The sequence below is a fragment of the Dromaius novaehollandiae genome, chromosome 1 (genome assembly GCF_036370855.1).
Source record: "Dromaius novaehollandiae isolate bDroNov1 chromosome 1, bDroNov1.hap1, whole genome shotgun sequence".
Lineage (NCBI taxonomy): Eukaryota > Metazoa > Chordata > Aves > Casuariiformes > Dromaiidae > Dromaius > Dromaius novaehollandiae.
In genome coordinates, this window is record NC_088098.1 from 125,276,596 (window position 1) to 125,300,705 (window position 24,110).

At 40.7% G+C, this 24,110-nt stretch overlaps 1 long non-coding RNA gene across 2 annotated transcripts in view; it reads right to left on the reverse strand.

Annotated features, from left to right (window-relative positions):
* LOC112992551 (uncharacterized) overlaps nucleotides 1-24,110 on the reverse strand; it is a 44,380-nt gene that overhangs the window by 13,274 nt on the left and 6,996 nt on the right. For both annotated transcript variants that reach the window (XR_010385104.1, XR_003261559.2), the window contains exon 2: nucleotides 15,415-15,524. This is a non-coding gene — a long non-coding RNA (uncharacterized LOC112992551). The remainder of the gene's footprint in view (nucleotides 1-15,414; nucleotides 15,525-24,110) is intronic.

Genomic DNA, 24,110 nt, shown 5'->3' on the forward strand with positions numbered 1-24,110 from the left:
ACACAGCTGCTTCTTTACAGCTAAACTTTGACACCTGTAATGTAGTTTGTTTCAGTTTGTTTTGACAATAGTATCTTAAGATCTGGTTTTTGTTTAGAAAATTGTTGTTTGGCTCCCTTTAAAGTGCTGGTAGATGCTACTCGATTTTTATTTTGAACTTTAATCTAAATTTAGGAGTCTATAAACACCAGAGGAGATAATTGTTCAAAAACAGCATTGCACTGTTCAGTATAGAAACCCTGGTCTCTGTTATAATGTCTTGCCAGCTATGAGATCCTGCCACCACACCTATGTCTGCTGGGGATATAAAGAGCCAAAATATTCTTTGGTGCCAGAAGAAACCCCTAGTACAGATACAGTTATACTAGCAATATAGCACTTCCAGTGATATCACTTATTTCCTTAAAGAGGTGGTGGTTTTGTTATAGCAATAAGAAGCAAAGGTTTGTCAATATAGCCGTATCCACGCAAGGGATGTTTTGTCAATAGAGTGCCTAGGTCAGACTTCTCTTGCACAGCTGCCGCAAAAGATGTGGTACTTATTGTACTTGTCCTTGATGTCTGTACATTTTACTCTTTTTAGCAAAGATTTCACCTGCTGGCTTTTACCCACCCCATTCTTTTAGGGCTGTTGCTGATGGGCTATTTGCCATATTAATGCAAATCAACACTCTTTTGAAAGTTTTTAAAACAGTCACACTTCATCACAGTTTGCTAAATTTCCCTTGTATTATTTTATGAAATAGTACCCGAACACATTCAAAGTAATGATGCTTACCTATGAAGGAAATACATGTTTAAAAAGAAGTTCTTCTTCTCCCTCCCTAACCTTTGGATTAAACTGGCGTTTAGTTTAAATGAGGGGGACAGAACTGGCCATGGTGTAATGATCTTTATTTGGCTTCAGAAAAATATGCACTCTTTCTGTAATATTTTTGAGAGGAGGTAGGCATATAATCTGAGAACTTGTTTCTCCTTGAGAAAAGTATGTATCCCCTTGCCTCTAGTTCTGCTTATGAAGTGAATATGTAAAACAATGCTGCCATTTAAGCCAGGCTGCTAATATTTAATCCTCCAAGGGTTAAATAGTTTCATTGAACAGTTTCACTTCCTCTCTGTTGGAGACAGAACTACACTGTATGAAATAATGTGTTTATATTCCTTTCCTATTCCAAACAAACTCACAGAGCACATCAATATGATGAGTGTGTCAAGCACTCGCACATTCCTTCAGCACAGAGCAACTGATAATTAATTTTTGAGGGGTTTTTTTTTTGGGGGGGGGGCTCTTCTCTAAATGGAAGTGATCCTCAGAAAATTTTCCTTAGATAAGTAAATTGGTCTGGAAATAAGCCTTTGCCCTGTAGGAGCACTTTCAAGGGTTTGGGGTGATATACTGTGTCTCTAGAGGCAAGTAACTCAGCAGATTGCTATGGTTCTGTCTGTGACAAACATAACTGATGCGTACATTTGGGTACACATTTCATGTGAATAAACTTCAGCTACTGCTAAGTAATCACTTTGGATAATGTAAAGGAAAATGTTTTTACAGAAGATGTTTTCTGATGTATATATGCCTGTTCCATCACAGATGAACAACTGCTAGAGGACAGACTCATTGACACCTCTCATCTGCAGCTTGCAAGAACATGCCATGGAAATGTTTTGTCTGTGTTGAACTGAAGCACCTGAATGGGGGGAGGGTGGGGACAAGAGAAGAAGTCAGTGATGTAAAAGGCTAATTGCAGACAATGTGTAGCTGTGCTGAAAGGTGCTTAGCATCCATGCTCAGAATGTGCTCTCTACTTGGTCGTGCAGGAAACAGAGTGACAAAATTGGTGACAAACCAGAGAAGGCACAAAAAGGAATGGAAGCAGGACACAAAAGTTGGGGGAAAGGGGTGTGAAGGGAAAAGAGACACGGGGGGAAAGGGAGCCAGAAGTAGAATTCACTATACTAGAATAACCTTCCTCTCCTCCAAGCCCAGTTTGCTCTAGGGACAGCTGCACAAGCCATAATTTGAGGCAGGTCCCTTGCCTGACCCATTTGTGTTCTCTGCTACCTTATTTCCTGTAGCTGCAATAAACAGGAAGCATGCTTGCAAGGACTATGTGACTATCTACATGTGTTTGAAGGGGGCAGATGATGATCCTGTGGAGAGAATGACCTCGCTTCTTGACTCCGCTTCTGTGCCACAGTAGTCATTTTCATTATGCAATTTCACTTGCCCTGCTCCTCTCCTGCGATGTGGACAGTCTTCCCTCTGCCAGCCTTTAAACGAAGTCAAGCACCTCCCCAGCCCCAGGTAGCAGGCTGCCACCCAGGTTCAGCAAATGGCACTTTAAAAGGAAGGTGGGCAATTGATGGAGTGGCAGGACTGGAAAAGGCATTTTGCTAGAACAGCAGCATTGCAGTGAAAATTTCTCAACAAGGAGATGTACTTGAATTTCTTAATTTGAAGGAAACTTTTAGTAGTTTTTGTGAGCTCTCTGCCAAAGATTTATTATGTATGTGTATTCAAATAAAGGCCATGATATTTGCGTAGCAGCAGGAGAGCTTTACTGTGTGACAATGCTGTCTTGCATCCATCCCTAGGATCTGGCCAAAGCAACCTTTCCATTTACTTTATGACAAAACAAAAGACCCTTGAAGTAATTTCTCTCAAAGATGACAACTCAAAACTATTGATGTTACTTATTTTCATACTCTTAGTTAGTTTTTGGTTTGTCTCTTACACCTTTTTCAACCAATTGTCCTGCAATCTGCCTTTCAGTAGACTGTCATGAGCTCAGCCTCAGTGTACAGACAAGTAGAAATCGGAGACACCACTACCTGGCTTTAGCTTGATCCCTACACCCCAGGAACATGCTTCCAGTTCAGGCAACATTTGCTAAGCACAAAACAAAACTGGTGAAGGAAAGAGAAATTTGCTTAATGATGAATGAGAAAACTCTAATGAAGTCTACACTCCATAATAATTCAGTGGATGACAGAAACCCTGGGAGCTTATTGAGATCCTGTGGAGGAAAAAATGGAGACTTAAAAGAGTGATGATTGAAGCTTAGTATTTGAAAAACATATAAACAATTCCTAGTTAAGTCTCTCCTCTAGGGGAATCACTGCACCCAGTTTTAAAATGTCAGAAGATACTAATGTTAAAAAGTGCTTGCTGAGATGGCACTTCTTTTCTAAATCCCTGTTTTCAGTTGCTCCACACCTTACCTTTGGAAGTAAAATTTCTCCTTTAACCTTGACTTGGAAATGAAAAATTGGGGACTTTTGAAACTCAATTTTAAACAATGCTGCCCAGCATAAAATGTACTCTGTTGTTCTTCCAAAAAATGTGTGGCTGCCTGACATGTTCTAACAAAGCTGCTTGCCCTTATAATTTTCTAACAAAGCTTCTGGCCTTTATAATTTTTAGTCTTACAATTTTGACAGCTTGGGAAACATGTTAAAGGAGGAATCCTCTATAGATATTGGGGCTTAGGAAAAGTTGCTCTGTATTTGGCAATACATTTCAGTTTTTACATTTGGAGAAAAAGGAATTACTAGTGACACAGATACTCTTAAAAAGAACCTTGAAACCATTCTTGCAGTCACAAATAATTATCTGATTTCATTAAAAGGGTTATTTGGAAGCATCATACAGCTCCTATAAAGCCTGATAATTCAGATCTTGTTTTCTAGGTGAGCACTGCTCAGATACCCCTATTGCAATTCCCATCTAACCTGCCAACCTGCTACCTGCCTTTGGGTTTCTACCATGCTAAAGCTAGAGGAAAAGCAAACACAAGTGGTGTTGCAGATTCAGGACTGCAGCCTGAGCAGAATAAATTTTAGCAATTATGCTGATTGGAATTGCAAGGGCTTCAGTGAATATGTTGATGATGGCCCGAATAAGATGGCTCCAAATGGAAGTTTAAAAAATAAGGGTTTTTAAGATCAATGAATGTCTAAATGAGAGAGGAAGTGCTCTTCTTTTGTGCTTCTGCAGTGGTAATGACTGCTCTTGAATGATAACTCTATAGATGGAAATCTCTACCTGGAAACTTAGTTATAGATCTCAAGCGCAATTGCTAACATACAGAACTTTTGTAGCTAACAAGTATTCCCACCTGCTGCTGGAGCAACGGTTTTCAAACTGCAACCCAGAGACTCCACAAGCCCTGTAAGGGCATCATAAGCAATTGCTCACTGCTCTGTGGAACCATATTAAACTGTGTTTTCAGTTAACAGTGGCGGGGGGTCTGTAAGAAACTGTAAAGGCTGAGAGTGGTTCATTTGTTTATGGTGTTTAGGAATCACTGCTCTAACAGCAGAGGTATGTCTTTTAATTAGGTTTCAAAATGAACCCCTGTTATAAACAGTTAAGGACATGCTGATAGCTACCTAGCCAGTAACCTATCTCTGGCTTCATTTCAGCAAGGCACTCCAGCACATGCTTAACTTTAACCACCTGAGCTGTCCCCCTGGAGTCACTGTGATGACTCATGAACTAAAGTTAGGCCTGTGCTTACGTATCTTGCTGACTGTGGGCTTCTGCAGCATCTACTACCAGATGTTCCAGAGAGGAAATGAAAGAAACTCTGTAGTGGACAGTTAAGGGAATAATTTACCAACAGAGGAAACTTTGTATTGCTTCTAAATATCTGAAATGTGATCTAATGTAACTGTAGATGTTTGGGGTATTTAGACATAGGCTTAAACCATTTTTAGTCCAGCTCAGGTCTTGATCTTTTATGTTTATTCTTCTGGTATCTTTTTTTAGCACTCTACACTGTCTACATCAGGCTTTATCAGCTCTGTAGTTTTGTCCTAATTTATTTATGTATTAGTATTTTTTTGTGTAGTTACCATTAAATACAGAATTGCTGTGTAAGAATGTTAAAAATGAAGAAAAAGAAAAAAAATGCTAGACTTGGTAGGTGTAACCCTGTGTTGTAGCAAGGCTAGAGTAAAAGACAACGGGCTTTCAAGTATACCTCTACATTTGCAATCCATACACTGTTTTCTTTTTTCCCTTTCAACATACTTATCTTTCCTTTGGATTGTTTTCCAGTATCTCCTTAATGGAACATAGCACAATCTATGCACAAAATCTATGCACAAGTAGCATAGTGTTGGGATAGTGTTAACAGGAGACTTTAGCCTGTAAATCTCACAACAATTTTCTATGCCATAAGCAGCACACATTACAATAAAGTCTTTCATTCAGATTATATAACCCTGCACAATGCCCCATACTAGTCAGCTAATACAGTCAAACAGAGCCTAGTTTTAAGTACAGCCCTTCCCACAAAGCAATACACTGGCAGGATACCTCTGATGTATTCTTGCATGTGTTGAACACGACAAATCTCACTTTGTAGGCCCTCATGCATTTTGTATCAGTGCTGTTTATTTGTCTAGCTCTGGGTTACAGGGATTTTTAGAAAAGAAGTATTTTCTAGTTCTGGGTTGTGTGAAAGTCTCTGTCATAAGTAGACTTGTGGCAGGCTGACACAATCTCAGCGACAGTAAGTGAAAGATTAATGGAATCTCCTTCTCATTGAGCACAGCTTCCTCTGAAGGCTGACAGTTCATTTCTGCACCAGAGGCATCACCTCTGAGACCACTGATTCCCCAAGTGACGGCAGTGAAATAACACTCGCCATCTCCCTTCTTCATCCCGTGTGAATTTAGCCCAGTGCCTTCAGAAACCACCCTGAACTACTCATATACAGGTCATCACCTCAGGTCTTAGTAAAATACTTCTGCCTGCTGGCCCATATTGTTCAGGCTACTGTTGCATTTTTTGGCAATTTCTGCAGAAAGGTCAAGTCTAAAATACACTTTAAAAGCAGGGCGCTCCTGCGTAGACCTGCCACGCTTGAAGGGGACTGCGTAGGAAGTCCTGTGTTGCTCATGCAGGGCTGGGGGTGATCTGAAGGGGAAGAGAGGCCGACAAGGCAGCAGCCCTCTCTGTGAGCAGCAGCCTCATTTTGAAAAGCACTAGGGTCGTAGTGCACAAGAGGTCATGCTCAAAATATCACCAACTGCTTTAAATTCCTTCTGTATGAATTCAGGCTTTCCTTAAAGTCTATGGGAATTCTGCCAGTAATTGCCCTCGCACTACAGTTTCTCCCTTTATATTAGAGTCCAGCGAAGACTGACCTCTGTATTTATTCAGAAGATGGCACAACACTGATTTCTAATCTGAAACAACAAAGAAAATTATTGTGAATCTTTATTTCATTTTTGGCTAGTTACTTTCATCTTATATGACAGACCTTTCTTCCTTGCCAATATTAGAAGGGAAACAAAGGTCTGTTCTTTCCATGAAGTACTAGATTTACTGTTAGCTTCCATCTAGAAAAGCCCTTCCTACAATTTATTCAGTCCAGAGAAATACATAGCAGTGGATACGTAAATAGCAGTGGATGCAACACTGTCTGATATTTTAGAAATTTCTTCTACTGCTGTTGGTGCAGAGGAGCCTGGCAAAGAACAAATAGCTAGTGTTGTTCAGTCCAACTAGATAGCCCTAACTGGCTACAAAGTCCTTAGGGTCCCTAAAAAGTCCTAAATGCAAATTTTTCTCTGTTATTTAGCTTCCGATCTACCTACATGCCTACACAATATGCACAGCCACCATCATTGTTGCTCCATACTGAATCTAGAATATAATTCAGAACAAAAATGAAATACTCAGCTAGACAAGGGCATGCAAAAAGGTCGTATTTTGTGCTGTGTGAATATGCAGATTTTCTTTTGAGAGGTACTCTAACAGCATCTCATTGGTAATGTGCTATTTTGCTTACCCTCATGCCAGAAGTTTTTCTCTGGTAGAGAAGGAGGGTTCTGCGTTAGGTAGTTCCTCTCTTCAGTGGCTTTTGAGCAGCATTTGAGCAAAGAGCCGTCCATCTGGGGAATTCTTGTCTCACTCCGGGCAGCTGTCATTAGGGCCAGCAGCTCTTGCACAACAGCTTTTCAGGCTGGGCAACCAGGGCTGGCCACAATTATTGAGCAATCCGTCTGCTCGAATCTTTGCAGTCTGAGCTCACTCTCCTACACAGGTAGGTCAATAATACTAAGAACTTTAAACAGTCCTAGGCTCATCAACATACACCAATATAAAATGGTTTCAGGGCACATGACCTTCTGAAATGCATTTGCTTGCATTTGGGACTGGCTTAGCTTCCAGTCCACTTATGTGCCTATATAATGTGCTCAACCACCATCCGTGTTGCTCGTACTGAACCTACAACCTCTCGCCCTGCTGTGAATGAGGAAGATGGAAAGGGAAAGGACACAAAAACCCTTTGGCTCCTTGTGCAAAGAGCAGTTGCAGTCTGATTCCCAGCATTAAGGACTGGGTCTGTGGGTCTCTCCCCACCAGGGCTACTGTCTTTTAGCATTTGCTGGGTATTGCCGCAGGAGACTTCTGACCTGTCTCACTGTTTGGTAAGAAGCAAGAGTACCTTAATACAGAAAAGCTGCAACTTTCTAAATAATGTTACAGTTCCTGTTCTGGAGCTCATCCTAAGTCCCTCTGGGGAATGGGGCTGGGGTAGCCTCTGCCCCTGTACCAGCTCCTGATGCAAGCTGGGTCCTTGGCATTGACATATTTAGACATTTCCCCTGCCCTGGGAGGTCCCACGCACAGGGAATAGATAGTATCACTCCAGAGAGACCTCCCCTTTAGCTCAACTTAGCTGTTGTGAAAACTACAAACTGCTTTGCCTCTCCAGGGAGTTTAACAAAAATTTTCCAAGGGCGGTTTGACCGACAAACTGAAATGCTTCCAATGGCCCCTTACCTGTAAGGACTGGAAGAGAGATGCATGGAGTGTGGGCTGCATTCAGTCCTTAAAGTCCTGCTCGGAGCAAAACATGGTTCTGGATTTGGATGGCAAATATCTGACTTGCTGGTATGCTTAAGTGAAATACCTTCCTAACACCAGCTTCTTTGCCATAGGCATTGGATATATGACTTTGCTCCCGCTACTTTTTTCAGGCTCCCTCAGTTTTTTTGAATATTACAATGTATATTTATGGGTGAATTGTTCCATATTTTTCTGAGAGGAAAATTTGTTTTTATAAATGCACTAATGCATATAACAAATTAAACTGGTATATTAAAAATAGCAACATTAGGAGAGCTCTTATCCAAGTAAAGAGACTACATTGCAAAAGGGCTTTATTGAAAAAATATCTTGTAATGCTCACTTCATTCTTGTAAACAATGCATCTTTTTAAATGCAGACTGCAAAAATTACACACAATACTTTGCCTCAGGAATCTGCTGGCTGATTTTCTGAATCACTGTTGTTAGTATAGGCACTGTGGGTGTTTAAAAAGGGTTCTATATATAATTCCAAAGAGCCATCTCATTCAGTTGCTGCAACTTATTTTACCATTCTCCTGATTCATTTTTTCTGCATGCTGAGCATTTTAAGAGTACAGACTGAGCAAAAATGCTCTATATAGATCATCGTAGTTTGCAGCTCCATGACTTCCCAAGAGGTTATTATATCTCAAGCAGTGAGAAACAAGTCTCACTGAGTAGGAAATTATTCCTTTGTGCAGTATTATTCAAGCAATTAGAAATCATACTGTGTACAAAATATTAGATCTCTAGGTAGCAATTTCTGGTGTTGTATTATGCCTACTTACGTGTGTAGCTACAGCAAAAAAAGTACTGTGTTAACAATACAACCCCTTTTAAACCAATCTACTAATAAATTCAGAAAAACAACAATATACTGCAATTGCAATGCACCTTTCCATTGGCTTTAGACATCTCAGATGTCCCAGATGGCCCATCCGAGAATCTCCCGGCTTAATTTCCCTACTGTTCATAAACTCTCCTTTTGGTCAAAGAGAGTGGGGTATAGTTCTTTGAAATCCACTACAGCGATATTTTATAACATGAAGAAGTCCCAGTGAAGCAAAAGGTAACATGCCCTGAGTACACATTGCTTCTAACAGCATTCCTTATGTCTGCTACTCCAAAATGCCGCAAACCTGATCTTGGATTTTTCTCAGCAAGTATACCAGACTGCCACAGAACTAAGCATAGCATTTCTAAATACTTCCTTGTGAAAACGTCTGGTCAGCCATTTTCTTTAGAAAATTAGGTTGTATCAGAATATTAATTTGAAGCATCACATCAAACACAGCTGTGCAAATTATATAGACAGGGGCTAATAACATCTAACTTTGAAATCTGGTCTTCCAGAGGACCAAAGCTTACCATATACCCAACTTCTACGGTTGATCTTGTGTATAGACAGAAGCAGAAACAGACTAATTTCTTTGGAAAGCTGGTTAGGATGCCTTTATTGATATCTGCTTCATTCACTGATCTCCCAGGCATTTTACAGTGATTAATGACCAAAGTCTCGTGACACTCCTGTGAGGTATGGAGGTGGAAAATCATGACTAATGCCTTGCCGAAATTTACACAGTCAGTGCCAGATATGACCACAGAATCAAGAACTCCCATCTCGAATGTTTCTGGGATGTTTCTGCTTCACTAGAAAATGTTTTCTATAATGAAGTAGGAAATGGATACCATGGTCCAGAGTTTAAAAACAACGCTCCAGTTGGCAGGGGTGGGAGCAGGCACACACACACGTGTTAGGCCAATCGAAGCCATTTTAAAGCATGGAGAGCAGCATGGTGCTACATCAGTGTTTCCTCAGAGCATAGGAGTGAGCACATGACTTTTTATTTAGCCCACCGTAACTGCCAATACATCTGGCAGGTAGTCCATGACTGACGTCTGAGGACAGTGCTTCCTGCCCCCATGACTGCCGTGTCCTGTTTCCTTGGGGAGGCAGGAGACCCACTATGAGTTAGGTCTTGGTGATCTGCCTCACAGCCATGTCTTTATAGCTTGTATATAGCAAAGGGACTTGTTACCATACAAAATTGCCAGCCAAACTCAAGAGAGCTAAAGACAACTTGTCAGCTGTGGATGGCTATAGGACTGGGGGAGTCAGTGCTGAAGGGCACAGTCCAGGGCACACTGAAGTCAGTGGCCCAAGAACCTCAAGGTTTTGGGAATCAATGCAAGTCACACCCTGGCAACAGACCTCCTCACTATAAAAGCATCCATAAAAGCCTCAGTGTTGGGTGGAAGGAAAGAGTGAGGGTGAGAGAGGGAGAAATGCACAAACACTTCTGCATATAATGTCTATTTCATTTCATAAGGCTTTCTGTTACCATAGCAATGAGCATGGTATAAATGCCTAGACAGATCTCCCTTGTGGCAGTGCATTCTGCTGCTCCTAAGCTGCAGGGCCAGTCTGCGAAAAGAGATTTTGATGGGCCGGTTCAAACCTGCTCTGATAAAATTGTGAATGATTTTGTTCAGTATCAAACCAAGTACTCCAGTGAGCAAAAGTGCTCTTTACACTTCATTGAGACCTCAGAACAACTTACTTTCTGGCCCCTCCAAAATAAACAAATGATTTTTTCACATAAAGATGGAGGATTACATCCTTACTAATTTGTATTCAGGCTAAATAATCAATAGGAAGACTTAAATTCCTAGTTGCTTTAGTCATATTTGAAATCAGACTCAGAACAAGCGTTTCCAATAACAATTCTGTGCACACAAACCCGCTAATGCTGTTGGATTCTGAGTTGTAAAGCCGTTTTAACAGATTCAGGTTAGCCAGTCAGTGAGAAGCATAGCCTTAGGCTAAGTGCAATAATTAAAAAAAAAAAAAAAAGCGCCTATATGTTTCATAACACAGAAACCCTTCAATTGATTTTTCCAGGATGTGTGCAGCCTTGCATAGTGCAGACAGAAATAGGTGGGGTTTGTTTTAAAATATCAAACATGATCCTACGTCTAGAACCTAAACACCTTATTTTAGGAACTCACTACCTCCTTATTCATTTGGCAGCTACAGTAACGGCAGTAACCGGACTTGCCAGGGCATCTCTTTTCTGTTCTCCCTCTGTGTTTTCAGTGTAGAACTGAAAAGAGGAAACAACAGAAAGATCTATATGCTCCCTTGTATTATATCTATGCGGGAAGACAAACTACTTCAGAAGGTGAAAAGCCTTTTCTTCATTTTGAAATTAGGTTTGCTTTTAAACTGAGATAGCTAACTCAAACTAAAATCTAAGGTGAGACAACACAGTTGGTGAAAACACGTAAGTTAGCTGGGTAAATTACATACTGGAATCCCACATAGGTTAACCGAACCTGCTCTGTGGAAAAAACAATAGAGATGTCCAACTATCAGATTTTATCTTATGATAGTTAACAAAACATCAAGACAAAATAAGAATGAGAGAAATGTGTCTTGAAATAAATCCATGCTAGGATGAATTTCTTCCTGTACTATTGCAGTCCCTGGTAACAAGAGTGTAATATGGAAATAGATGGGGCTGAGAACAGGAGGAGAGTCATGGAAAAGCCAGCCAATGTGACAGCAGAATCCTTCCCTGGTACCCACACAGTGTTGCTTCTGACAAGTTGTAGTTTTCCAGAGAAGTATTTATTCTTCCTTTAACTTCTGAATGATACAGGAAGAGGTCAGTACAGCTCAAATGTTAGGGAGGAGCAAAAGAAAGCCAATGCCCCTCTTAGCCTAATTAGGATGGGTTTGCAGCTGATACCACGACAGAGTAATATTTGATTAATTCCAGTTCTATGGCAGTTTTTAAATGAGTCGTCTGAACTTTTTCCTTTAGCAAAAATGTCATTTCTTCCATCTCATCACTCTTCCTTTCTAATGCAAACAATTAAAAATAACGAGGCAGAGAGAGAGATTACCAGATGAGTTTGGAAAGGAGGAAAATCTGTGTCTGCAATGAGTGAGAGCTAGTCAAGATGTGTGTTTATCAGAGTAGGCACATTTGAAACACAGTCCTATTAGGATTTTACTGTAGTCTCATGTTATAACAGAATAACAGCTTGTATAGCTCTGCATACTAAATAATGTCCTGATCCTGCAATACTTTTAATTGAAAATTCATCCAAGAGTGGAGAAATTGAACTGAGCTTTGCTTGGATAGAGCATCATATTTCAAGGTGAGATGATTCATATAGTGACAGGAGGGTGAAGGGGACATTGTATTAGTCACTTCTGTTTGTTATACAGCAAGCACCTTCTCTTAACTGGTTGCTTTACTAACTTTCATTTCTATCTACCACCCTTTCACCACAACAGAGCACATAATCGACAGTGTGTAGCTTGCACTTGCTTCTTAACTGTGAAATAGATAATAGGGACTATTCTGTGGAGTCAAACATAACTTAGAAAAGGAACAGAAAATACCTGGCTTGTGTTGACAAAACATTTCTCAGCTGTTGGTTTGATTCTGATCCGAGACCTATAATCTCAGCTGAAGCCAATGAAGATGCAAAATTGCATGAAAAATTTGCTTCCTGATCATCTGGTTCTTTCAGGCATTAATTATTACATATCCAGTAACAAATGTCTTACTGAGTTAGACCTATAGTCTACCTAGTCCAGTATCCCTTTCTCCAACAGTGGCCAAAACTGGATGCCCAGAAAAGTGTATAAAAAGATAGCAAGCACAGAATGATATTTCCCTGTCTCTAGCAGTCTATAGCTCAAGGACTTCCCTATTGTTATATTCCTGGCACAGATTTTCAGTACCATAAGAATATTCTTTTTACACTGGGTAAGAATCTGTCTACATTTTGACGGCCACAAACTACAAGGACGACATTTGCCCATCACTTTTGCCCTGTATTTACTTCCATATACCCTTCTGAAGAGCAGAGACTATTTTTGACAAAGAAGGTGAATGCTACTCTGTAACTCTTAAATGTTCAAGAAGTGCTTGTAACTCTTAAATGCTCAAGGAGAGATTTACCTTTTAAGGGAACTTTTCCTGGGCTATTTGTTCAATGGCAGAGAAAGGACTGTCCCTAACAGCTCAGACTGTTACTTTCATGAATAAAATATATGCTCTGTATACATATTTATAATGGCCCCATCATAGCAGATGTCAATTAAACTTGGGTGTAGCCCACTAGAATGAAACAAAGTTTGTTGGCAAATTGATCAAAGACATGGTAAAAACCTTAAAAAATTGTAGAAAACATACTGGACTCACACAAGTGTTACAATTTAAAATGTGTATGTTGGTAAATAATGCATACACGTGCCAGTGTCATGGGCATAAAAGCCAAGATGTTCCACATAAGGTCTTGTGTTAATGTGAAGGCTGGATAAAGCTAGGCTTTGTAGGCTTTTGCATATCTATCAGAAATGGAAGAAAGAGACTTATGGAGCAGTGGAGTATGTTAGAGATGGTTTTGTAGACAGCAAGAAGGGGAAGGACATGCAAGTCTTTCCTCTTCTTCACTTGATTTCAGGATTGTGGGTGAGCTCGGCATGTCTTGCCACAGTCTTAACAGTCAGTGAAAGCTTTTTCTCCTTTGATATTATTAGTTTATACATCCAAGGGGTGATATCCATGTAATCACTTTGCATTCATCAGATACCTTTGACAATCTTGCCTGCACTGTCTAGTAGCACTTGAAAGGCTGTTCTCTGAGGTCTAAAGCTTTCTGAGGAAAAAGGATCATTCCTCTGCTTATTGTACTGAACTTTCATGGAATTTCCGCACTTCTTTCACCTAATTTTAGAAGAATTTGAAGAAGTGATACAGCTGTGCTCTGAGCAGTGTGCATCTGTTTTGTGCATAGAAATCAACTCAAAGTGTAAAGAGAATATAATGATAAGTGTGGCCTGTAATCTCAGCCTAAAAGGATGACTCTTAAGTGGCAGTGAATGCCACTGCCCTACAGCTAGCTACACCATTGAGGTCTTGCCCATAGGAAGGACATTGTTGTCTAGCAAAGTACTCCTACAGGTAGTTAAGCATATTCAGAGTAAGTGTTTGCAAAGATTTGGGGAAAAGTCAGGACAACCAGCAGGGAATCTGTAGCAAACTGGGATTGTACCTGTGAGATTTAATAAGGGAAACGTGTTGCCTAGTGTCAGAGGAGCTTTTAAAATGGACAGAAAAAGGAGAAGACACATTTTTGTAAGGTACCAAAGCCTAAAGAAATTAGGAAAGATCCTTCTGTAACAGGATCCACAAAAATATACTCCATAATCCAGGTAAATGTGATAATGCACTCTGCTTACTCTTCTGTTACATCCCATGATACTGAAATCTGAAGGCAGCAGTATATCTCTGTATGTGTGTATACAGGTGAGTGTGACAGAGAGAACCTGAGAAGATGAAAATGGAGTTTCTTTCATTCTGACTGTCTTTTAACGAATGAAAAATGAAATTTCAAAGACCTGCTATAAGATAGTGCTATCAACGTTTGGCATTTGGGCTGATTCTGCATGCCTGCTATGCCCTTGACTTCTCTGCAAGATCTGCGTGTGCAGGGAGCACAGCATCCAGCCCCAGGTGCTGGGGGGTCCTGGGGATATTGTCTTATGACAGCCAGAAGGAAAAACAAAACAGAAACCCAATGGGGCAGCTGAAGACTTGGCTTATAGTATTTAAATTCGAAATAGATTTCAGCAATGCCTGGCTACCAAACTACCGCATTTTCTAAATATTTAAGCAGACAATACAAATAACAACAGTGAAACACAGTCCTTTGGGAGAAAAGAATATGGAGCAACAGCACAGGATAATGTTTGGCTAACGTTAGGCATATTAAATGAATCTTAGCCAGTGCTGATAAGTCTGTCAATCCACAAGAGGGAAAAAATGCCTTAAAGGAACCAAGCATAGCAGGAAGAAGAAAATCTGTATTCAGAGTGGTACTCTGGGTGCTGGATTGCGGCACTGATGGAAAGAGTGGAGGTGAAAGGGAGAAGCATATCATATTCTGTATTGCTATCCTGATTAGCAGGCATGGTGGCCGAGGCAGTGTGAATTATTTAACTTCAAATAACTGTGTAAGTGAATGTTATCTCTGCCCCTTTTAAGTTTTTTTTCCAGTTTTATTAGATTCAGGATTGAGAAACATACAAGGATACTGACAATGACATACCTGGAAAAGAGTGCTGAGCAGTTATCTCTATTGTTTCTCATGGATGCTGCATTCAGCACAATGCAGTGAAGATAATCTTTACGTGAAGGAGCAGCAGGCACCCACGAATGGGTTGCTAACTTCACTTCTTGTGTTCTGGCTGAATAAGATGGGGTAGCATTTTTAAAAGCATCCAAGTGCAGTTCTGATTCAGAAGTCATATAACTGAGTTAGCTCCATGTTGTGCCAGATTTAATAACCCCTGCTGACAGACAGTGTCTTGTTAGCATGACTGTATGGGCTTCTGGACCAGAGCAGGATAACAAGCCTTATTTCCAGAGCTACAGAGTGCCATTAAAAAAGAAAATATTTAGACATCTACACAAACATATATTTCATAGGTTTATAAAAATGCTTAAGTAGTTAGGCACCTACCTTTTAAATCAATTTGAGCCTTAAGTAATGAAATCCTTCTAGGTCCTTCTGAAAATGGGATGCAGGTTCTGTGCCATGTAGATACTTCTATTATTTGTATTGTTAGCCACCTGAAAAAGAGATCAAATTGAAGATTAAGTACATAATCTCTAAAAGAGCAGCATTTCTACTGCTATCCATTTTGGCCTGTGGCCTAGCCTCACTTCCTCTTCCCTTGTTTCAAGTCATATTGCTGTGAGGATGAAGACAAAATGTCTAAGACAAATAAAGACACAGATGAGTGGTGGAATCTCCAGGTAAGTGCAAGGCACAGCTCTAGCGTCAGTACCTGCCATGACCCACAGTAGCAGGCTCAGGGCCACCTGGTTGGGCTGGCCACGCTGCTGCACAGCCCTTCAGTCACCCTGCAGCTGCCCTGGCACAAAGCTAGCTCATGCAGTATGTAAGTGATGTTGAGCAATCGAGTCTTACAGAAAGCAGTATTTTCTGTAGGAGTGGACAGTGATGCTCTTTGACTTGGCAGTAATGTTCATAAGTCATTCTGGGGACTTCAGGACTCATGTTAGGTTTCTGGTGCAACTGCTCAAAATTTCCTTCTAGTTCTCTCCTTCTTTCTGGGTTAACTACTGGACTTACACACACATCTGCAACAAACTCTAGACTCAGTCACTGGATTGGTTGTCAGTAACAATCAGATGACAGACAGGCCTGCTTTGTACATTAGCAGCATCTTGCAGCTGAATAAAGGGTTGATTAAGAACAATCACTGTAGAGCAATCTGTAGAGATCATTTTAGCTGTGACCGATAAGCAGACCATGCCCTTTTCTTATCATTTGAGTGATGTGGACTTGACCAGAGTCATGAACATATTTATGAATTCCAGGCATTACTATCGTAATTCCCTATTCCTGCATATAGAATTGCCAAGTTTCAAGTGATAATCAGTTCAGAACATGCAACCAACAGTACCTCATCCTTATGTTCTATTCTCTTCTCTGCTTCCATCCTGAATACTGTGAAAAACTGAAAATCCTATTTCCCTTTTCAGTGCTCTCCAGGGGAGTAGACAATCTACCTAAGGGCTGGCTGCACAGCGCGTCATTCGGATCTCCCACAACAACTCCAGTGGACATCTGTAAAGAGCTGTTCATGTCGGAGCAACAACTCTGGATCTTTCAGAAGTGATCAGGAACAAGCTACATTTGTTTCCAATGGGAAATTCAAGACTATTTATTTAGCCCTACCCCTATTATTTACCATCTGTGAGGGACAGACTCCATATGAAGAGTGCTACAGAGCCACATGCTTAGAGAAGGTGAGAGGAAATTCTACGCACACAAAATATACAGATACAGACATGCATCTCCAAGCACACTTAAAATGGCTGTCTACCAGATTGAGTCTCTCTAATCGAGTCTCTCTAATTGAGTCTACCAGATAAAATAATATAATCTTATACTCTGGAAATATAAAAAGGTTTGAAGTACTTCAGAGAAAGGAGAGGACTGCTGCAGTGTTAACATTACTAAGTACTTACTACAAATGGTACTAATGATTAAAATGCATTTTTCTATATTTATCCATTTAATAAATAGCACAAATATCTTCTTCTGCAACCAGTAGAATCCTAGTTGTATGCATCCCATTATGAGGGAAAAAACTGTTGGCATGTTGTGGCTCTACAACGCAGTGTAATGGGCACATTTCGTCTGAGTGGCAAGATGTGGCAAATCTCGAGGGAGCACTGCATCCCCATGCACCGACTCCCTGCACTGCAGAGCCATGTTCTTGTACAGAAGATGTCCTGGTAGATCAATGGCCAGTGGATCAGCTATTTGATGAGTCTAATGGCTAGTATCTCTCATGCAGCAAAGGTGGTTGTACCTGAGACAATTCCAGTGCCACCTCTGAAATTACACTTCTAGCCTTGCTCTTGAAAGAGAGAAGTTTCTCCTGAGTTGCTTTAGCTGAAAGCCAACAGTTCAGTTGCACGAGTTGCACTAGCCCCTGAGGGTTCATTGATTATCTTAAAAGGCTTCATAAAAGGTCATTATGAAAGTGAGCCTCTGTCACTCAGTTGAGAGTCATTACATGGGGGAAATTCTTAGGTATCTGCAAACTAAAGAAAGGCTGAAAATCACAGGTTTAGGATGCATCACTCTTCTTCCTTCCCTGAAGTCCCTACTGGCAAGGTATGGAAATGCTTTCAATTATTACCAAAAATGACAGGCAAAAATGAAGGCAAAGATGAAGGCACTCAGCACCTTGCAGGATCAGGTACTTAATGTCCTTACCCTTCCCAGGGCTCTGGTGCTAACAGCAAATGAACTGATAGCTCCTGCTGCTCCCACCAGCCTGATTCTTTATGTCATCCACCTACACACACTCACACATCCATTCTCTCCCTCATAATTTATTCATTCAATTTATTTATTTATGTAGGTCATTTTCAGTGGTAGTTTTACAAATAATGGTGGAAGTGGAAAGAGCAAGAGAGAACAAAGTTAGGGAGAGAGTTGGTGGCATGCAGGGAATGGTGGGAGGAACTGCTCTGCTGAAAACAAGACATACATTGTAAGATTGTTCCCAATTTTCTCCTCAGTCAGAGCCTGAATCAATCCCAGAAAACATCATCTTCACAAACCTTTGTTAGACAATGACTTTACACAGCTGATTTACCTGTGCTTCAATAGTTGCTCATGCTCTGCTGTCTGGACTAATATGGTCTTTCTGATCATACTTGAGGCCTTTTAGACTGCTGAGAGTCTAAATATTTAGATCTCAATAGACTACTACTGCATCTAGAGACCATTATTTTGGTTTTCCTGGAATTTGGTCATTAACTATATTTTAAATTCTTTAAACTATAGTGGTCTTTGCGGTGAAGGACAGACGTATTCACACTACCTAACGTATGTGTCTTATTTTGGAGGTTAGTCATCTTTATTTCCTTTTTAACCACCCTCCCAAAGAACTCTCTTTTCTGCACTGATGCCATAGGATATAAAGGCAAATTAGCCTCCTGAAGATGTGATTGGACAAGGTGTGCCTAACTGACCTTACAGCTTTCTATTATGGAAATAAGCAATCCTGCTCCTTCATCATGCTTACTCCTTCCTGTTTTTTCCTCCTCTTTTCCTTAATTTCACCTCTATGGTCTCCACCCATGCTTCCTTACAGCACTTTTGATGCTCACCTGACCCTTCACTGAGCTGATTCAGCTCACTGAACTGGCAGAAAACTAATCCAGAGAAGTAAAAAAGGGACAGTTTTCTGATGGGTTAATGAGCTCAATCAGCTCAGTGAAGGGTTAGATGAACATGAAAGTCAGCCCAAGGGTAAGTCAGGATCATGTAAGAGGGAGTGTGAAGAGCATGGAAGATCGTCCCTTTTAGCAGCAGAAAGTGTTCAGAACAGTTCAATTTGGTATCTCTAGATGGGAAGATAATTTAGGAGCCTAGAATTAGAGGGAACAGATCCTTGCTGCCTTTAGCTCTGCCATAATGAGTTTGTATTTTATTTTCTTTCTCTCTCTTATTGAGCTGGCATGTACTATCACAATTCATAGAATGAGAGGAGTGTTATAGGGACCTCTTTGAGCATAACATCTCTAGACCCCTAGGATAACCTCTCCCTAGGAATGTTAGAGCAAATGTGTGGAGCACTGAAAACCACTAAGTGTCAAATATGACCTTCCCTGTTACAGAGTCTTTAAACTAATGGAGGAGGGTGCCAGGAAGAGGAACCAACAGCAGCACAGTTCTCAAACTGTGAAAGGGATTCCCCTTCGAAACAAAGCACCAGGTGAAATCTTGCATGTGCCATCTTTTGACCAAGACTGGATACTTTCTTCACGATATGCCTCTGTCAAAGACAAGGTATACATCACTGAATGTGTTATGCTCAGTAACAGGCCTAGTTTGGTGAAACTGAAGGGTCCGTGATACTTAAGTGGTCAAAGGAGATTCTCTTAGACTCTGTAAATCTATGAAGCCCAGATTACAAAAAAAGAAAAAAGGCTAAAGCAAGGCCTGTTGGCTAATGAAGAAGTTAGCACAACCAATTCCCATTGTTCTTCCAAAACAAAAATTAGTAGTTTGTCCCTACTGATACCACCATCCTCCCTTAGCTAACATGATGACAGCTCCCTTTCTTTTGATCTATTCTAGGCACTGGACATGAATACAGAACCAGCAATCACAGAAATTGCAGGCCTTCTCTCTATTTGGAAAAGTAATTTTTGAATGTACCTGTGGCACTTCAGCATTGTCCTATCAATGCACTGGAAATGCTTTTGTCACTTCTCTTTCTTACATGCCAATAAGAAATTATGTACTCTGCCCCAATCCTTCATTGCTCAGGCTGTGATGGAAGCACATATGGCGTGCACAAATGCAGAGGATGCAAGATTAGATCCCAGATGGAGACCTCTGAGTCCCTTAAAATTTAATCTTTATTCTGATGACATCATTTGTGGGAGACACTTTATTACAGTGGGGTTCTAAGCCTCTCTTCATGGGTAAAGCACATTTATTTCCTATCTTCACTGTAACTTTTTGCATTCAGAATGCATGCATACAGTTACAATCAGAACGACAGATATTAAAGTCTTAAGTGCCTGCCATAACAATAGGCTTGATGCAAAGCAGCTTTCTGTAAGATTCCTTAAATCAGAGTCTGCTGGTGGCTTAACTAGTATCCCAGTTAGCTCTTATTCCCATCAGTCATGACGAGTTATGGATTTCATTTCTCCTCTTCGAATTAAAAGCAGTCAATATCTCCTCTTGCTTCCTACAGTTTCTTCATTTCTTCTACTTTCTCCCTTTTTCCTATAACAAATCTCTTTTCTCTGAGTCAAAATCTCTTTGTCACAAGTTTCCACCCATGGTCTGGTGCTACTGTCAATAGTGAGTATGGTTTTGCAGCAAGTTGGTTTTCTGTTGCAGCATCATGCGTGTTAAGGCAAACCACATCTGTTCAGAGGCAGAACCATTTTAAGAACAGCTATTTGGGGCTAGCAGAAGATTATTAGTCATTGACAGAAAGAGGTCAGATGAATCCTTAAAAAATGAGGAAAGCACGGTGGGTCCTCTGGTCTGAGGACTGAGCCTCTGGTCATTCCCTCTCAGATGAGAAAGACCATTTGCAGATTGATCTGCTTAGGGGAGTTGATCTCTTCAAGACAGCTGGTGGATTTTGTGTTTGAAAATAAAATTGCACCTTGATGGGAGAGCCTAAAAAATTGGATAGAATTGCTTGTTTTTCTTGACTAGAAGACAAGCCTTCCTTCTTTTCTAAGGCAGGGTAAAAGTCCCCATCTTCAGTGCTCTTTGCTACTTTTCCTGCACTTTCTGTACATGGCACTCACTGAGTTTCTTCTTGTGGTGTTTCTTGTTCACTGAAGTGTTTTAAATGAATGCCAGTTTTCTTCCTTCTTCTTAGATAACATCAGGCTTTTCCACCAAAAAGATCTTTTGCTTGGCAAACAGATTTACACCAGTGCCCTGTGTGTATTTCTGCAGACTTGTTCTGTTGTTGTTACTATGCTTCCCAAGTCCTCACTCATCTATAGCCCATCATAAAAAGGCTGTAATGCCCCAGCCAAAGAGATGTGCAGATGTTACCCAGCTATACTCTTAGCTAACACTGAATATTATGACTTGTTATTCATATCATAGGAATATACAAGAGAATAACAGTCCCAGGCAAGTTCAACACTCCCTGCTGCTGTGTATGGATACACACCTTCACTACCTGTATCTGTGCATGTGTACAGGAGCAGTATTCACATCAGCTCACTTGGGCATCAAAATTGGATACAGCTCAGAGCATGCGAAGAGTCTAAATTCCCCCACATTCAAGCACCCATGTAAAATACTTATGGAATTCTTGCATGTTCATTCCTTCTGCCCTTCTGCTTCTCTTTTCAAGATGTGGGTATATGATTCCCAGCACAGTGAAGTCCCAGTATGAACTGGGCAAACAAATTCTTCATATAATGTAATATTAAAATTAAAGTAGTAATGTAATACAAATTAAAGTTGTGAATCTCTTTAACAGACAAACTTTGGGGGAAAATGAAGGGAAAGCTCCAGATGAGGTTAGGCTCAGCACTTTGGAGGAAGTTTTCGTTGTTTTCTTGTCACATTTTAAACTGATACATGCCTCACACACAGAAGTCTGTTGCTCTTTCCTGATTGCAGTAACTGCAGTTAAGCTAGAGCTCATTTGCACAGAGAAATGAGTCTGACCAGTTATTTTGCAGCAGGTATTCTGCACTAGATCACTACATTGACTCTTCTTTTTCACAGATTAAGCTAAACTGCACTAGCACAGATGAGAGAGAGATGGTGTTGGTGCATGTGTCTCTATGTGTAAGTAAGCACATTATAGACTTAAAGAAACTCCCAGCAAAAAGATGTGTCTAAGTTCCTCTCTGCTCTAGAGCAGCCACAACACGAATTATCTGGTAAGTCTAGTTCATATGCTTGTGCAGAGAACAGCTTTCCAAAGGTCCCTTGCAGAGACTCCTGATTTGATAACACTTGACAAAGAGACACAATGGTTAGGAGGACTCTGTTTTCCTCTGCAGCTCCTGAGGGAAAGCCCAAAGCTGACTTAAGTCTTCTGGTTGGGGGATACTGGCTCAAGATAAAATTAGCTGCAGGCAAGATAGGACTGTGGTTACTCTATACTATAGCTATGCCCTGAGTTCCCCTGTGATCAAAAAATACTAAGCCTCTCAGTTCAGAAGGAAGAGGCACCATCTTCAGCTGGCTGAAAACCCATTCAAATTGCTGTGATCCGGCACTTGTAGGGGCATTTCCACTACAAACCTGGTCAAGGGAGCTAACCCTCTGGCAAGGAGTCTTAAATCTATGAAGGTGACTTTGCCATCTTACAATTTCAGATTGTAAGAGGTTCAGCTAGGCAAAACTCTCATCAAGGCGCAGAGGATCAGGTATGGGCAAGTGGTTAAGGTAGGCCTTTACCAGTTAACCTCTATCGCAACAAAGGGCGTTCTTTAGCTAATTTAAAAATGTCACATTAGGAGGAGGGGAAGGAAAAGTGTATGTTTAACTAATTCCATTTCTAAATTAATTTAGTTAAATCAGTATAACTTTTGTGGGTGAGCAAGTCTTATTGTCAGAAAAGCTAATTCTAAACTAAAATGGGAAATGGAGCAGTGTCATCCATTACAAAGACAATATGGGCTGAAAGTACTGCTGAATTGCATGATGGCTTCTAAAAATACCAGACTGCAATGGATTAAGTACAAGTGAGTTAATAAGGTGTTATACTGCATTCTGAAGGCTGCTTAAAATTAGCTGTGAATGTTCTTTTGCTTGCCCTAAATACACTGTAGAAAGACATCAGCTTTTTGCATATGTTTCAATCTTACTTTGAGCTGCCACCCTCTAAAAAGTCTGGCTGTGCAGGCACTAGAGGGCCAGAGATAGCTTTGCTATTGCTCTTCTTTCCAATCATGCTCTCAAGCCTGAAGGAAACAATTTTAATAAGTGAGGTACAGAGGTGAAGCTGAGTCATTTCCCCACGTGATTTATTCAGTGTGTGCTACAGTGCCATTGTACCAGTACTATATTTTCTGTTGATAGGCATTTTCCCAAGAAGTGCCCATTTTCAGGATCAGACGATTTTCTAAAGAGAAAACGAAAGAGGGAATGGACTACAGCTTTCCTGGCTGAACTTCAACTTAAAGTAAAACATTGCTAGGATTTAGTGAGATTCTATTTTGCCCTCTGCATTCTCCAGCTGTGCAGAAGGGTAGTAATTTGCAGCATTTTGCAGACTTGGACAGCACTGCATCCAGCCTCAGCCTCTAGTTTACCTTTACAATCAGAGGGGCTGGGAACTTTCTTCTAAGCTAAAATGTATGTTGCATAAAGTGTGGGAAATATGCAGATCCCAAGACGTGGTTTGTGCACCACAAAAATCTCTAAACAACTAGTAGGCCGGGCACTGCCTCACTCACACTAAGTGCCACGTCTCTCCGGCACGACAGGCAACAACTAGTTTGGTACACAAAGTTCATGTCTCCAGGGGGACTGGGATCCTTACACAGACATGATGCCACCCTCCACCTCCATTAGCTTATGTTCCAAAACCGGCACTGGCTGGAATTTCTCTGTGTGTGTGCATGTCCTTACTGCATCTGAGAGCAATCAGCCTCTCTTCTCCACAAGCAGAATTTCCTATAATAATACTCCAGAGAACCAATATTCCTGCAACAATTAAAAATGTAGCATTCTGTCTTTTCAGTGTACTTTTCTTTCAGTTTTAATGGACTTCTCATTAAAGAGTCCCTGGACTTCACTAACAGTCAATGAAGTTTGCAGTCACACAGCTAAACGTGTTATCAGCTGTTCAGTCTCTGGAGTCAAACCTGCTCTGGCATCCCCTTTTGCCAGAGCTGACAACTTGCTTGGGCTTTTGTGACGTAGGCAGAGGTCAGATAATTTCTCCTAACTGTTGTAAGAAGTATTAATTTATCCTTTCTGGGAAATAAAATAAAATAAAAAAGCCCATAGCTCAAAAAGGAAGAAGGAAACTCTAGGATAGCATCTTAGCCTGGAAATTCAGACAACTCACTTGATATCCTAAGTGTGGGTGGAGGATAGCAGCTCAGGCATAATTCTTATGTCCTTGCTTCTGAGAATGAGGGTCACCATTTCAA